This window comes from Mus caroli, unplaced genomic scaffold (genome assembly GCF_978045245.1).
Source record: "Mus caroli unplaced genomic scaffold, Mus_caroli_1 scaffold_11, whole genome shotgun sequence".
In the NCBI taxonomy this organism is placed as follows: domain Eukaryota; kingdom Metazoa; phylum Chordata; class Mammalia; order Rodentia; family Muridae; genus Mus; species Mus caroli.
The window spans coordinates 119,454,082-119,468,350 of NW_028227266.1; the positions used below are offsets into that span (position 1 = coordinate 119,454,082).

Genomic DNA, 14,269 nt, shown 5'->3' on the forward strand with positions numbered 1-14,269 from the left:
GTTCAAGACAAGCCTTAGACACATGAGACTGTCTCAAAAAGAATACAGCATCTTTGTTGCCCCTCCCCTAACCAGTCTTCTTGTCGCCGCCATCACAGTCAACAGATGGTGGCTCGGGCGATGCTGAGTAACTCCTATGACTTTATGAGCATAGCTAGCCCTCTTTCTTGTCATCCTCGGAGCCAAATGATCATGTGAGAAAGCCCATGCTGTACAGAAAGCCACCCGTAGATGCTCTAAACAACAGACCCACTTCAGCCCTTACCTAACGACAGTACCTGTCAGTGTATGACTGATTAATCCCCCAGATAAAGACAACTTAGAAACCCTCCAGCTGGGGTCCCAGATGCTCTAGAGAACAAACAGCCACCTACCAGCTCCTGACAAGATTCCACAAGAGACAGCGATTACAATTGCAGATCAAAGTACTATTACATTCCAAGAATATTGCAAAATCCTGCTTCCTTGGCTTCAGGGTGCATGAGTGTGCATGTGTGTCTGTGTCTGCATGCAGGTATATGCACCCAAGCACATGCATACAAAGGACAGAGAAGGCCCCAAGGGTCTTCCTGCCTCCACCTCCCATAGTGCATCATGTGACCATGCCAGGCTTTTTATGTGGACTGTATGGATTTGAACTCAGATCCTCACTCATCCACTGAACAAGTCTGTGGTCTTCCCTAGGTCCTTGGCAATCTTTTCTGGCCAAATAATAGCAATACATTTGAGCCATGTTATCAGCTGAGACTTTTTCAAAAGTGCATAGAGTTCGTTAGGAATAGACAGGGGATAAACCTTGGGCTCTGCAGTGGTGTCTGGACGCTGGAGAGAGCCACATCTACCAGGAAACCATGCTTTCTAAAATGGGAGCACGTCTGATGAAATTAGGACAATTACAGCCGTTAATCAAGGAACTGAAGGCACGGAACTGAATAATAGAAGGCTGAGACTTCCAGGCCCGCTCTGTGAGTAATCTACCAGGATGCCTGGCGGTTGGGCAGTACTTGAATGGTGCTGGTCCTAATCTGATAGCTGTCTCTCTTTTAAGATGACTTTGCCATGGGCAATGCAGTTCCCTTGACTCCTTTGACAGAGGCTTTGTGGATCCAGCCATTACTCTGTTCCCAGTTTGCTACTGTAGTCTAAATTTCAGGACACTGGGCTCTTGGAATCCTGTCCAAAACCTGCAATTGGGTTTGGCCAAAGGAAAGCACCAACAAGGAGAGAGAAAAGAGTCAGGCTGCCGTATGGCTCCCTCCCTGCCTGTGGACATCTGGCTTCTGCTGGTGTCTCCTTGTCAGACTGGAGACTTTATGAAGAGGCATCTTTGCTGACCTTGCTGACAGATTCTGGCCACTGCTCTTCCTCACTCCTCCTTGCCTGTTAGTGGTACTGTTCATGAAAAAGTCCACTCTGGGAATGTTCCGAGGATCTCCTTTGTGCTGTTGGGAGGTGGCAGGACCTTTAAGAGGTGGAGCCTAAGGTCACATCACTATATGTGACCTCAAAAGGAAATATGGATCTGCTCTCTCTCTCTCTCTCTCTGTCTCTACATCTCTGTCTCTCTCTGTCGCTCTCTCTCTCTCTCTCTCTCTCTCTCTCTCTCTCTCTCCTTCTCTGAACTTCCCACCCTATCAGAGTGAGCTAACTGACCATGAACGGAACCCTCTAAACTGTAAGCTAAAATAACCTGTCCTCTTTTAAGTTGATTTACCAGTGTGAGTAGCACAACCTCCTTTCATTAGTTTTTTTGAATTTTCCTGTACCTTTACCTGCATCTTTGTAAAAAGAGGGTTTGTATCAATTATCCAGAGTGAGAGTTACATCAATATATAGTGTATATATATATATATTGATAAATATATATTGATAGATATATATGTATTAATAGTGTACATCAATATGTATTACACTGTAGCTGTCTTCAGACACACCAGAAGAGGGCATCAGTTCCCATTACAGATGGTTGTGATCCACCATGTGGTCTCTGGGAATTGAACTTCCAGGACCTCTGAAAGAGCAGTCAGTGTTCTAAACTGCTAAGCCATCTCTCCAGCCCCCAATTCTCCAAATATTAAGAAAATAAAACTTAAAAAGTTGTTTGTCAGGAGAAACACACACTCTAGAAGGATGGCTCAGCTGTTCGAGCTGGCTGCTCTTCCAGAGGATAGAGGAATCAAAGTTCAATTCCCAGTACCCACATGGAAGTTCACAGCTGTCTGTAACTCCAGTTCCAGGTCTGACACCCTCTTGTGGCATTCTCGGGTACTGCATGTGTGCAAAACAACACAAAAGAGAAAACAATACCTATGTATTATTAGAAGCATATATATTACAGATATGGAAACATTTTTAAAGGAATATCAATCACATGAAACTACAACAATAACTTCGAAAATCTTGGGAAACTGTTGGGAGCCAACTCTTAGCAGAAAGCGGCTCTCATCTCTGCAGCCATCTCGGGCTATTTACCCACAGGTGGTCCTTTTCCACCCTGATGAAAGGCTTTTTTTCCTAGCATGATGTTTTTTCAAGAAGCCCACCTCAACTGAACATATTCTGATAACATCTGGTAACATCTTCTATGTATCCTGGGCCTGTGGTTAAGTGTCTCCAGCTGCACTCCCCAGCAAGTGCATATATAGCCATAGTTGCCTTTCAGTAAACAAGATTTGAGACATGAGACTCAAGACTTGAAACTTGATCCTTGATCTGGCAGACGGTCTCATTTCTATTCTTCATGTCCTTGCCCCTCAGTCCCCACTCTCTCTCTCTCTTGCAGACCTCGTTGACTGACCCACAGGCTGGGCCAAGGAACTACATCAATTCTGCAGGCAATGTGGAAACAAGACATAACCAGAGCTGGGAGGACAATCTAAGGTTTATGGAAGCACTTGGGGTGAAACAACCAGATAGGCCGGAGACACCACGTCAATGGGCACTGTCCTGCTCCTTTATGAGCCTGCATGAAACAGATACCCACCGTGACCAATGAGACTCGGAGACTGACTGATGGACTCTCCTTAGGAGTGTGGATGATCCCTACCTCCTACTAAATTGAATCTAGCGGTGGATTGAAAGAATAGTGTACATTATGGGCTTACTCCACAATGGAAAGGTGATTCAGGAGGAGGATATTGTAAGACCCCTGAAGCTGGGCCTGCGCTCAAGTCCCGGGATGAGCTGGCCAGCACCCCAATGACTCAAGAGAAAACCACACCTGATGCAAAGTGCAAGAGGTTTTATTATCAGCTAGCTGAGGACGAACTCCTTCCACCTCGCAGGGCAGGGGAGTTCAACCCTGAGCGGTAACAGTAGGGGGCTTTTAACAGCTAGCTGAGGAATTGGGAGGAGTTGGAAGGAGAGTTGGGAGGAGTTGGGAGGAGAGTTGGGAGGAGAGTTGGGAGGAGAGTTGGCTACAGCTCCTTTCTGGTGGTGGTGAGGGAGTGAGCTGCAGCTCCTCTCTGGTGTCTATCTCTGTGGTCCTTGTAGGTCTTCCTACAATTATCACATCTCTGGCCGTAAATCACAGAAACAAAAAGGCTTTTTGCTGGCTATAGAGAACAAAGAGCTTCTTTCTGGCTGTACTTTTAGAGATCAGGGAAAACAAGCTTGGGAAACATCCAGGGGCTTTACCTTCCAGGGAGAAACACTCTAAGTCGGGGGTGGGGGGGGGTGTCTCACAATACCTGTTGCTATAATTCAGTGCATTAGGACACTAAAGAGAAGAGAAACATGCCCTGTCCTTATCTCCCTGGATGCTGGAGAAGCATGAGCTGAACCCAACACCCTTTCCTTCATGAAGCTAACAGCACCGCTCCTAGCAAAAGAGGGATTAAGAGAATTTCCCTTTTCCTCATCATAAATGACTTCTAGAGCCTACAAAAAGAGGGGCCAGCTGCCCGATGTGGTGGTTCAGGCCTTTAGTCCCAGCACTCCAGAGGCAAAGGCAGACCCTCTCTGACTTCAAGGGCAGCTGCGAATTCCACTGGATGAGACTTAAAACCACTACCATAATTTTGAGCCAAATCTGAAGCAAGCTTTAATTAAATGCTGGCCAGGATGATGGACTCTGGCCAGGTCCATTCTGGGGTGACAAGGCACATTTTTCAGAAACTTTAAAAGGCAAGGCATAAGGTTATGTATCCCACCAGGTTCAGTCAGGGGCAAGCACGTATCCTGCGGTGCCTCCTGCCTACAGGTGATCAAGTACATCCTGGTGCAGTTGGGTCTAAAGCACATGGCTTGTTACCTTGCCTAAACAAAATCCTCTAGAAAAGTATCTCTTTAGGCCTGGGGCTTACAGGCTACAGGCATTTTTATTTTGTGGATCTCTTAGGCACAGTAATTAAAACTCAAAACATAACTTTGGCTCTTGCACAGCCTGGTCTACAAAGTGAGACCCTGTCTCAAGGAAGAGGAGTTAGCCCTGATGCGGACCTCAGAGAAGCATAGCCTCATCATTTGAATGTTTAGCTGATGTTTTAGTGGATAGTGTTCCGTGACCAAAATTTCTGAGCCCTGTAGAAGGAGGTGCTGGAGAAATGGCTCAGTGGTTAAACGAGGAGGGTTCTGCTCTTGCAGAAGACCCAGGTTCAATTCCCAGCACCCATGTTGGGGAGCTCACCACCGTCTGTGACTCCAGCTCTCGGGGATCTGATGTCCTTTTCTGACTCCCTGATGCCCACACATGTGGCAAACAGACAGACAGACACGCGCGCGCGCGCACACACACACACACACACACAGAGAGAGAGAGAGAGAGAGAGAGAGAGAGAGAGAGAGAGGAATAAAAATATTTTAAAAAGGTGTGGTGGCATACACCTTTAATCCCAGCATTTAGGAGAGAGAGGTAGGCAGATCTCTACAAATTCAAGGCCATCCTGGTCTACATAACTAGTTCCAGGCCATTCCAGGTTACATCATAAGACTCTATCAAAACAAAACAAAAAAAATAATCCCAGCCAGGCAGTGGTGGCCTCCCAGCACATGGAAGGCAGAGGCAGGTGGATTTCTGAGTTCACAGAATGAGTTCCAGGACAGCCAGAGCTATACAGAGAAACCTTGTCTCGAAACAAACAAACAAACAAACAAACAAATGTCGAGAGAGACAGAGAGAGAGAATGTGTTTTAAATCTAAATATCAGCAAAAATAATTTCTCCTGGTCCCTTGTCCACCCCCAGAGCTGCTCTCCCAGGGGACAAACAGCAACATTAGATGGAGCAAGTGACATTTCTGAGCTAGTCATGCATTCCCACATTTGTGGACATGTGTGTTTTTGCAGTGGTTGTCAGCACTGGCTCCTCTCCTAGCCAAACACGGCTCTATAGAGAATCCTGCAGGACACTGTGTGTGGCTGTAGTGCCAGCACCTGGGAGACTGAAACAGGAGAGGACCCTGAGTTCAAGGCCAGTCTGGGCTACAGAAAGACATGGGTGGATGGGGGCTTCTCATTCTTTTCTTCCGGGCAGTGGTGGGCACACCTTTAATCCCAGCACTTGGGAGGCAGAGGCAGGTGAATTTTTGAGTTCGAGGCCAGCCTGGTCTACAGAGTGAGTTCCAGAACAGCCAGGGCTACACAGAGAAACCCTGTCTTGAAAAAAAAAACAAAAAAAAAACAAAAACAAAAACCAAAAACCAAAACCAGAGTCATTCTTTTCTTCCTGACCTGAAGCCGGTGTGTTAGACTATAGCACAATGTGTTTAGGTATGCCAAGAGGTAAATTCTTCCGAAACTTTGCCTGTAACATGACTGTTGTTAGTAACGTTAAAACGCACTATTCTGTGTTCGTGGGCTGTTTATGTGGGACCCTGTAGTCAAAAGTTTGGCCTTGTGGAAGACCTGAAGGTAAGAGCCACACTGTTACTCAGGAGGCTGAGGCAGGAGGGCCACAAGTTCAAGGCTCGTGTGGGCTGCCTAACTCTTTAGCAGAGGGACCTTTTCTCGAAGTAAAAAGCAAAATGAGGGTTGGGGTGTGGCTTGGTGCCACAGCTCCTGCTGGCCTGAGGAAGGCCCTGGGTTCCATTCTTAGTTCTGAAACAAGCAAGCAAGCAAGCAAGCAAATAAATAAATAAAAATAAAAACAAAACAAAATAAAATAAAAGAGAGAGAGAGAAGAGAGAGGGGCTGCCCTCAGCTTCACGAAGGCAATCAACTATCTCATACGTCACAGAGGGGCCTCCGTTTGAGATAGAAGCATTCTAGATGATTATGACAAGGCCACTCATACCCAACAGGCTGAAGTTGGGATGGTCACACCAGCCAAAGGGACAAGGTGAACAGAGGGAACCCTCACTCTTTGTTGCTGCATAAGCCAGTCTCACTGACCTGTACGCTTTCCGGGATTCTCCCATCTCACTGTAGGAGAAATGAGGTTACAGATGTGTGCTACCACATCTGGTTTTATGTGGCTTCTGGGAAATCAGAGTTCAAGTCCTGAACAGGAAAGATAAGTCGTGTCCAGTTCCAAGCCTTATGACTCGGTCAAGTTCTTAGGTTAGCTAACATCATGAAAAATAAATATTACCTTGCCAAGTGGGGTGTGGCGGTGCTTGCTTGCCTGTGGGAAGCAAGCAGTGGGGAGGCTGAGGCAGGAGGAGTCAGTTCATGGCCAGCCTGTTCCAAGTTCCAAGCCAGTTGGGGGTACATAGCAAGATCCTGAATTAAGGCATGCCTCTCTCTGCCTGTGCCAGGAGGCCAGTGCTGACACGTGGTGTTTGATGGTCTAGTGAGCATATGGCAGAGTTTAACAGAACCTGAAACTGCTTCTCTGTGGGTGTATCAAATGGCATGACCTTCATAGAGGTCAAAGGTGAAGGCTCCCCTTGACCCGTGTGCAGTGAATCAGGGCAGTGTTGAAGGGCTGACTTCTGGCCCTGGGTTCTCCGGTCTGTAGTCTCTTCTGCCCTTACACACTCGAAGTGAACCCCGAGTCCTGAGGAGAGTTTGCAGCACTGGATCAAACTCACTACCGTGATTAATGACAGATCAGGCCGCCCCCACAGGGCACCTTGTCTTTCCCATTACCTGTAATTAACCTTTGGGTAAACAGCAGGCAGAGTTTCCATGAGTTTCACAAGAGTCTATGGTCAAGTTTAAGGTCACATCAGGCTTGACTGTATCTTGCTATCTCTAAAATACAAGCAAATTAAATTCTGGATCCCATGCCTCAAAAACAGAGAAGTTATAGTAACATAAGCCTCTTGATTGTTAACTTATCGGCATGATTCTCCTTTGTCAGGAACAGCTGCAGAAAGCCGGCCTATGGTCTCAAGAAATGGGAGTCTGCGGACTTCCCACAAGACTTATCTTTTTTTTTTTTTTTTTTTTTTTTTTTTTTTTTTTTTTTTTTTTTGGTTTTTCGAGACAGGGTTTCTCTGTGTAGCCCTGGCTGTCCTGGAACTCACTTTGTAGACCAGGCTGGCCTCGAACTCAGAAATCCGCCTGCCTCTGCCTCCCGAGTGCTGGGATTAAAGGCGTGCGCCACCACGCCCGGCCCCACAAGACTTATCTTATGTGGCACCGCTGCTTCGTTTCCTAATTTCTTAGACCTGGTAGACCTGTACACCTGCGGGTGTTCTTTCTGCTTCAGCTCCTTCCAAACTAATATTTACCTTGCTAAAAACAATACAAGCAAATTATCTTTGGACAGTGCACATAAAAGAAGATGAATATATATGTTGCCTTCAGAGACAGGAAGCCAAGAGGGAGATGGCAGGAAACAGAACGGGACTCTCTGTGATTAAAAACTGGAATAATGATTTTAAAACCAACAGTAAGGGCTGGAGAAGTGGCTCAGAGGTTAAGAGCACTGGCTACTCTTCCAAAGGACCTGGGTTCAATTCCCAGCACCCACATGGCAGCTCACAACTATCTGTAACTCCTGTTTCACACAGACATACATGCAGGCAAGACACCAAGGCACATAAAATAAAAGCTAATTTTTTAAAAAGTAAAAAAAAAAAATGTAGCTAGGTGGTGGTGGTGCATGCCTTTGATCCCAGCACTCGGAAGGCAGAGGCAGGCAGATCTCAGGTCTTGGACCTGCCCACCCTTCCCCCTCATTTCCAGAAGGTTCTACTTTGGATCTTCTCGGCTGCCTCTTTAGCTCTGCCTCTCGTTTCTCAATGGAGTGTTCTGAGTGCTTAGAGACACTAATGAGTCAATGAGCAGGCAGAAAGGTTCCGGTCTTTTGCACCTGGCGACCCAGCATCCTCCCTGTCTTCACCATGGCAACATGACACGTTCTCCTTTCTTGATTCTGAGGCTTCAACGAGTGCTGCTCACTGGTGCCCGGTGTTTCTGTGGCTCTCTTATTTCCTTGTGTGCTTTTCCTGTTTTTTTTTTTTTAAGTTTCCAAGGTCCTTTGGAAATGACTCACTACATCAGCTTCATTTACGATTATTCCAGGCTTACAAACACACCAAGTGTCCTCGAGTTTTATCCCATTCGGCTTTCCTAGCTAATTGCTTGCATCTTCCCAAAGTGATTCACCCCTGCCTCAGAGGCACCTTTGGTTTTTTGTTTGTTTGTTTGTTTGGCATTCACTTTTTTCAATATCATACTTGATACATGTTTGTTAAATGTACCCAATTCTTCCCTGTTAGAATGTAAACTGAGACAGTGTTGTCCCCCACCCCCACCCCACCCCCAACCACCAGCACCCCTGGCTCCTTCTCTTCTTTGTTTTTGTTTTGAGAAGAGTCTAATATAGCCCAAGTTTGCCTCAAACTCAACTATGTAGCCAAGGATAACCCTGAATTCCTCATTCTGTGCCTCCATGTCTGAAGTGCTAGGATTACAGGTGTGTTGCACCGTGGCTAACTTCTGCCATTTCTTCTTGCAAGAGTAATCTCAGATGAATCGAATGAGCAGATGAAAATTGCTTACTCCAGGGATGGAGAGATGGCTCTGAGTTTAAGAGCACTGACTGCTCTTCCAGAGGCCCTGAGTTCAATTCCCAACAGCCACATGGTGACTCACAACCATCTGTAACAGGATCAGATGCCCTCTTCTGGTGTGTCTGAAAACAGCAACAGTGTACTCACATACATAAAAATAAATAAATAAATCTTTAAAAAAGAAAGGAAGGAAGACAGACAGACAGAAAGAAAGAAAGAAAGAAAGAGAGAGAGAAAGAGAGAAAGAAAGAAAGAAAAAGAAAGGAGGGAGAGAAGGAAGAAAGGAAGGAAGGAAGGAAGGAAAAGAAAATTGCTTACTCTGGTCTTAGGGCAGGAAGTGTGTCCTAATCTTTTCTTCCAGGTTTACAGGAAGAAACACATATACAAGCTTAGGAAACACCGACTGGTTCAATTGCATTAAAACCAAAAGACAACTGGGATTTCCAGAGATTTGGAAAATGAATTATTATTAAAATATTACAATTACAAAATATTCACATTATGTTATTAGAGCACTGATTGAGACAGTGAACATCTATGGGACGTGTTTAATCAACCTTCAGCTTATATTTTGAACCCAGAGCTAACTGATTCATCTAGACCAGCTGGCCAGTGGGCTCTATGGATCCTCCTGTCTCCTCCCCAGTCCTGGGAATTCGGGTGTGTGCTGCCCTGCCCAGATTCTTGTGTGGGTCTGGAAATCCCAGCTCAGTCACAGCAAGTGCTTTACCCACTGAGACATCTCCCAACCTTCCCCCTCCCCCGCCCCCAAAATCTCTTGTCTCTTTTTGACATAGAGTTTCTCTGGCTGTTCTGGAACTCACTCTGTAGACCAGGCTGTCCCGGAACTCAGAGGTTCTCCTGCCTCTGCCTCTCAGGTGAGTCACCACCACCCAGCTGAGTTTATCGCTTCCAATCTAAAACTTTCCTTTCCCTCCTCTGCTTTGGCTTCTTTGAAAATGTCTTTCTTCTGTTTTCTTAGCTTATTTCTAGAACGTTTCAATGGGCACTGTTCTGGAGCCCAATTCCTCAATTTTCTTATCGTTTCTCTCACCTCTACATTTGCATTTCTCTGTAACACAGGCTCCCAGCTTTGTCCTCCCCGGACACAGAGAGGCGTTTCCTGCGTCATCCTTGCAGTCTGTCTCAGAGCCTCTCCTCCGCCCTCAGTGCACACTCCTGCTTCAGGACCGGCGAGGAGATCGGGGATGGGCGCAGGGTTGGAGTGTTCCTTCTGCGGTGCACGTGGTCTTCCTTATCCGAGACTTTGTTTACTTTCTGGTGGTGCCGAGGTTTTTATTGTCTCGTTCTAGCTCTCTTGATTTTCTCCGTAGACGTTGGTGGTGTTTTTCTCCTCGGCCTCAGCACCTGGTTCATGTTTAAGATGAATCATTCAGCTGTGTTAGATGTCTTTAGTCACTACCAGGCAACAGACAACTTGTCCAAGCCAGATGTTCAGAATCCAGGCTGTTTCTAGGAAACCTTCACAACATATGTCTGTAATGGGCGCAGTCAAGCCTTCAGACACAGCTTTATCGGCGAAATAGCATCTACTCCATTGTGACCCTGGAGGAAGGCCCTGTGCTCCTTAGGGAGAGGCGCGGTTGAGTAGTTCTCCATGAATTCTCAAGCTTCTTAAAACAAGAAAGCAAGCACAGCATAAGAGCAAGACTCCTGGGCTAGAGAGATGACTCAGCGGTTAAGAGCCCTGGCTACTCTTCCAGAGGTCCTGAGTTCAATTCCCAGCAACCACATGGTGGCTCACAACCATCTGATGCCCCCTACTGGTGTGTCTGAAGACAGCTACAGTGTACTCATAATAAATAAATAAATCTTTAAAAAAAAAAAAAAGGAAGAATAAGACTCCTTTCCCACCTTAGTCCTTGTTGAAGAACTGTGCACAGGCAGACATACATGCTTGCACCTGCTAAGGAGGCAAGCCTTCCAGAACACACTGAGGTACAAACAACAAGAAGGCCTGGCCTCGGGACCCAGTCCTAGTGCATGAGTCAGAAGACAGCCTGTTCTCCTTAGGTGGCCCTGGACCCGGATGAGCCACATCTGGATGGATGCAGGATGAGCCACATCTGGATGTAGACTTTCTCACATCTGTAGTAGTGACAGATGTGAGAAAGTCTACACTGAGAAGATACTGGACTGTCCCTACTGTGTGCTGTCCATATCCTACTGTGCACTTGCAGCAGTTGCTGGTGAAGTAGGGTGTTTAAAGCAGGTCCACACTTCGGACTTGCTGTGGTCCATCTGCTGGATCAAGCCCGTTTCGTCTCCCTGAGGGAGCACTGGGGCAGGAATCTTGGGTGGAGGGGCACTTGCAGGAGGAAGCCATCTCTTTTCAGTGGCCCTAGTAAAGGGCTATAGGCAGGGCTCGTCCTGTGTTTCCTTGCCGGCATAAACTGCTCATTCTGTGAGTTAGCACAGTGCTTGATCCCAGGCAGACACCCTTCCCCCCAAAAAAACAAAACAAAACAACAACAAAAAACAAACAAAACACCTTCTTCCTCCAAATGTAATGAGCGATCATTATTTCAAGCTAAATGTGATAACTATGGTCTGGGATGTGAATTCAGGGTGTGTGGAATGTGTCGTACATTCCACTGGGGGAATGGGTGTTTTTATAGTCACTAAATAAAAACCACTTATCAATCAAGGCATTTATCAAATGCATGGGTTTGGGGTTCAGGTAGGTGTGTTACAGTAAAGTGGAGAAACCAACCCATGTTCCAGGTTTCACATGCTAACCAGTGGCATCTTAGTCCTTGTGTGGCAGAAGTCAGTGGTCTGCCCAGGGCCTGCAGTGAATGTAATGTCTCTATTTCATGGTCAGCAGGATGTTGAGTCAGATAGAGGCAGAGTGGGGGACAGATGACTAGGGACAGCCAGAGATAAGCTTTTGATCTTGATCTACCACATTCCAACTCTCCACACACACGGAAGTTCAAAGCAAGTGGTATGTAGACTCCTCAAACCCAGTGAGCCTCCAGCTACAGGTAGATGACGGACATTCCATGATAACCAAGGCAAACAGCAATAGCAAGTGGCTGGTAAGATATAAAAACTGGAGTCAGCAAAATGGTTTAGCAAGTGAATACCCTTGCCACCAAGGCCGATGACCGGAATTTCCTTCCCAGGACCCACACGCTCACTATGGCATGTTGTCCTCTGGTTCCCATGTGCATGCTATGACACAAAAGCACACACACCAAATAAATAAACTTAATAAAAACATTTTTAGGAGAAGTGGGTTGGGGATGGCACCAGACTGCACAGCAGGGAAATAGGATGCTGCCACATCAACGTCCTACCTCTGCTGGGTTTCTGCACTGGAAGACAGTCCCACAGCCTCATCTACCCCTACATGGCAAACAGCTCTCTGCATGACAGACTCTGGGCTCAGGGCAACTTAGACATGCTGCCCTGGCCACAGTGAGCCAGCATCTGCTCAGGGCTGCTTCTAGCTGTGGAGCACCTGCATAGCCTCGACATCATCCACAGCAATGTTAAGAGTGCCAACGTCTTGCTGGACCAGCATCTTAACCCCAAGCTGGCTCATCCAGTGGCTCATCCTCGTCCCAACAATAAAAAGACCAAATATACCGTCATGAAGACTCACCTGGGGGCTGGTGAGATGGCTCAGTGGGTATGAGCATCCGACTGCTCTTCCGAAGGTCCAGAGTTCAAGTCCCAGTAACCACATGGTGGTTCACAACCATCCATAACGAGATTGCGCCCTCTTCTGGTGCTGTCTGAAGACAGCTACAGTGTACTTACATATAATAAATAAATAAATATTAAAAAAAAAAAAAAAAGACTCACCTGTTCCAGGCCTCAGCTGCATATCTGCCGGAAAACTTCATCAGAGTGGGGCAGCTGACCAAGCAGGTGGACATCTTCAGCTGTGGAATTGTATTGGCTGAGGTCCTCACCGGCGTCCCTGCGAGGGACAAGGACCGCAGTCCAGTTCACCTGAAGGATTTGCTTCTCAGTGAGATTCCCAGCAGTACTTCCTCAGTCTGCTCCAGGAAGACCGGCATGGGGAAGGCAGTGGTGAAAGAGATCGGCCAGAGGCATGTGGAGAGGAAGGCAGGGCTGCTGCCTGAGGCCTGTGAGGAAGCCTGGGCCACCGCTGTGAGTGTCTGCCTGCGGAGGCGCAATGCCAGCGTGAAGGAGGCACGAGTCTCCCTGGCCAGGGTGGAGGAGCGGCTCCGAAGGCAGCTGTCCCTTCCTTGGAGCAGGGTTTCTGAGGCCACGGGCTCACCTTCCAATACCCCGGAGGAAACAGATGATGTTGACAATTCCAGCCTCAGTGTCCCCTCTTTGGTTATGATGGCATCATGCCCAGTGGCTGCCTCCTCTCCACTCTCCACGGGATATGGAGCAGCACAGCCATCCACCAGTGGGAGACAGGAGGCCGACTCCTCGTCAGAGGCTTGCACAGGCCCACAGACACCCCAGGACGCTACAGAGACTTCATGGAAAATTGAGATCAATGAAGCCAAAAGGAAACTGATGGAGAACATCCTACTCTACAAAGAAGAGAGACTGGACAGCAGCGAGCTCTTTGGACCCTGATGACCAGAGCACAGCTGAAGACCCTTATTCTCAACTGGATAGACAAATGTCCAGGCAGGGAAGAGGTCTTTGGCTGTCCAAGGTCTGTTGAGACCCACACAACCCAAACATCAGCCTGAACAGAAGGAAACATGGTTTCATCAGAGTCGAGTTGCAGGGAGTGGGGGCAGGGAACCTCAGCTTACACAGACACCATATCCAGGAAGTACTCCTCCTCTATGAGTCGTCTTAGTTAGAGGGCTGTGAAGTGGAACACCTTGTATGTGATCCAAGGATTTGGGTGGTTTTGTGGTTCCGGGGAGCCCATGTTGATGACCACCCCAAGAGATACTGTTGCCTCAAAACCTCTTAGTTCTCCACAACGGACAGAGCAATCCTGCAGCGTCCGTGGCGTTTTCCAGAGTTATCATCTGTCAGTCATATTTGCAGACAGCTTTCTGCAAATGCCTGCTTCTTAAAAGACCTTCAGCCTGTGTCTTCGCAATGGTTGGCTCAGCTCCCAAGTTCGGGTCTGCAAAAGCAGGACAGTTGGCAAAGGACTCCGTAGGCTTTCTCCTTCTTCAGTTGGTGATCCTGTAAGCCACCGGTATTTAGGAACTGCCTGCTTTTCACCTTCAACCTCCCATCACGCCCATATTTATTTTAATGGAGACTCAGAGGTTGTGTGTTGTTTATAGCTAGGTGAAGAAGCGTGAGAAGCAGTCTCATGTTTGATTCTGCTGCTAGTTAAGTCAATCGCTTGGTGGGTGGTAGCTCAGTATCCTCGTAAGATAACCC

General features: G+C 47.2%; 1 pseudogene; it reads left to right on the top strand.

Moving 5' to 3' along the window:
- The first annotated feature begins 7,224 nt into the window (after positions 1-7,224).
- Positions 7,225-13,510, top strand: LOC110302454 (interleukin-1 receptor-associated kinase-like 2; annotated as a pseudogene).
- Positions 13,511-14,269: the final 759 nt, after the last annotated feature.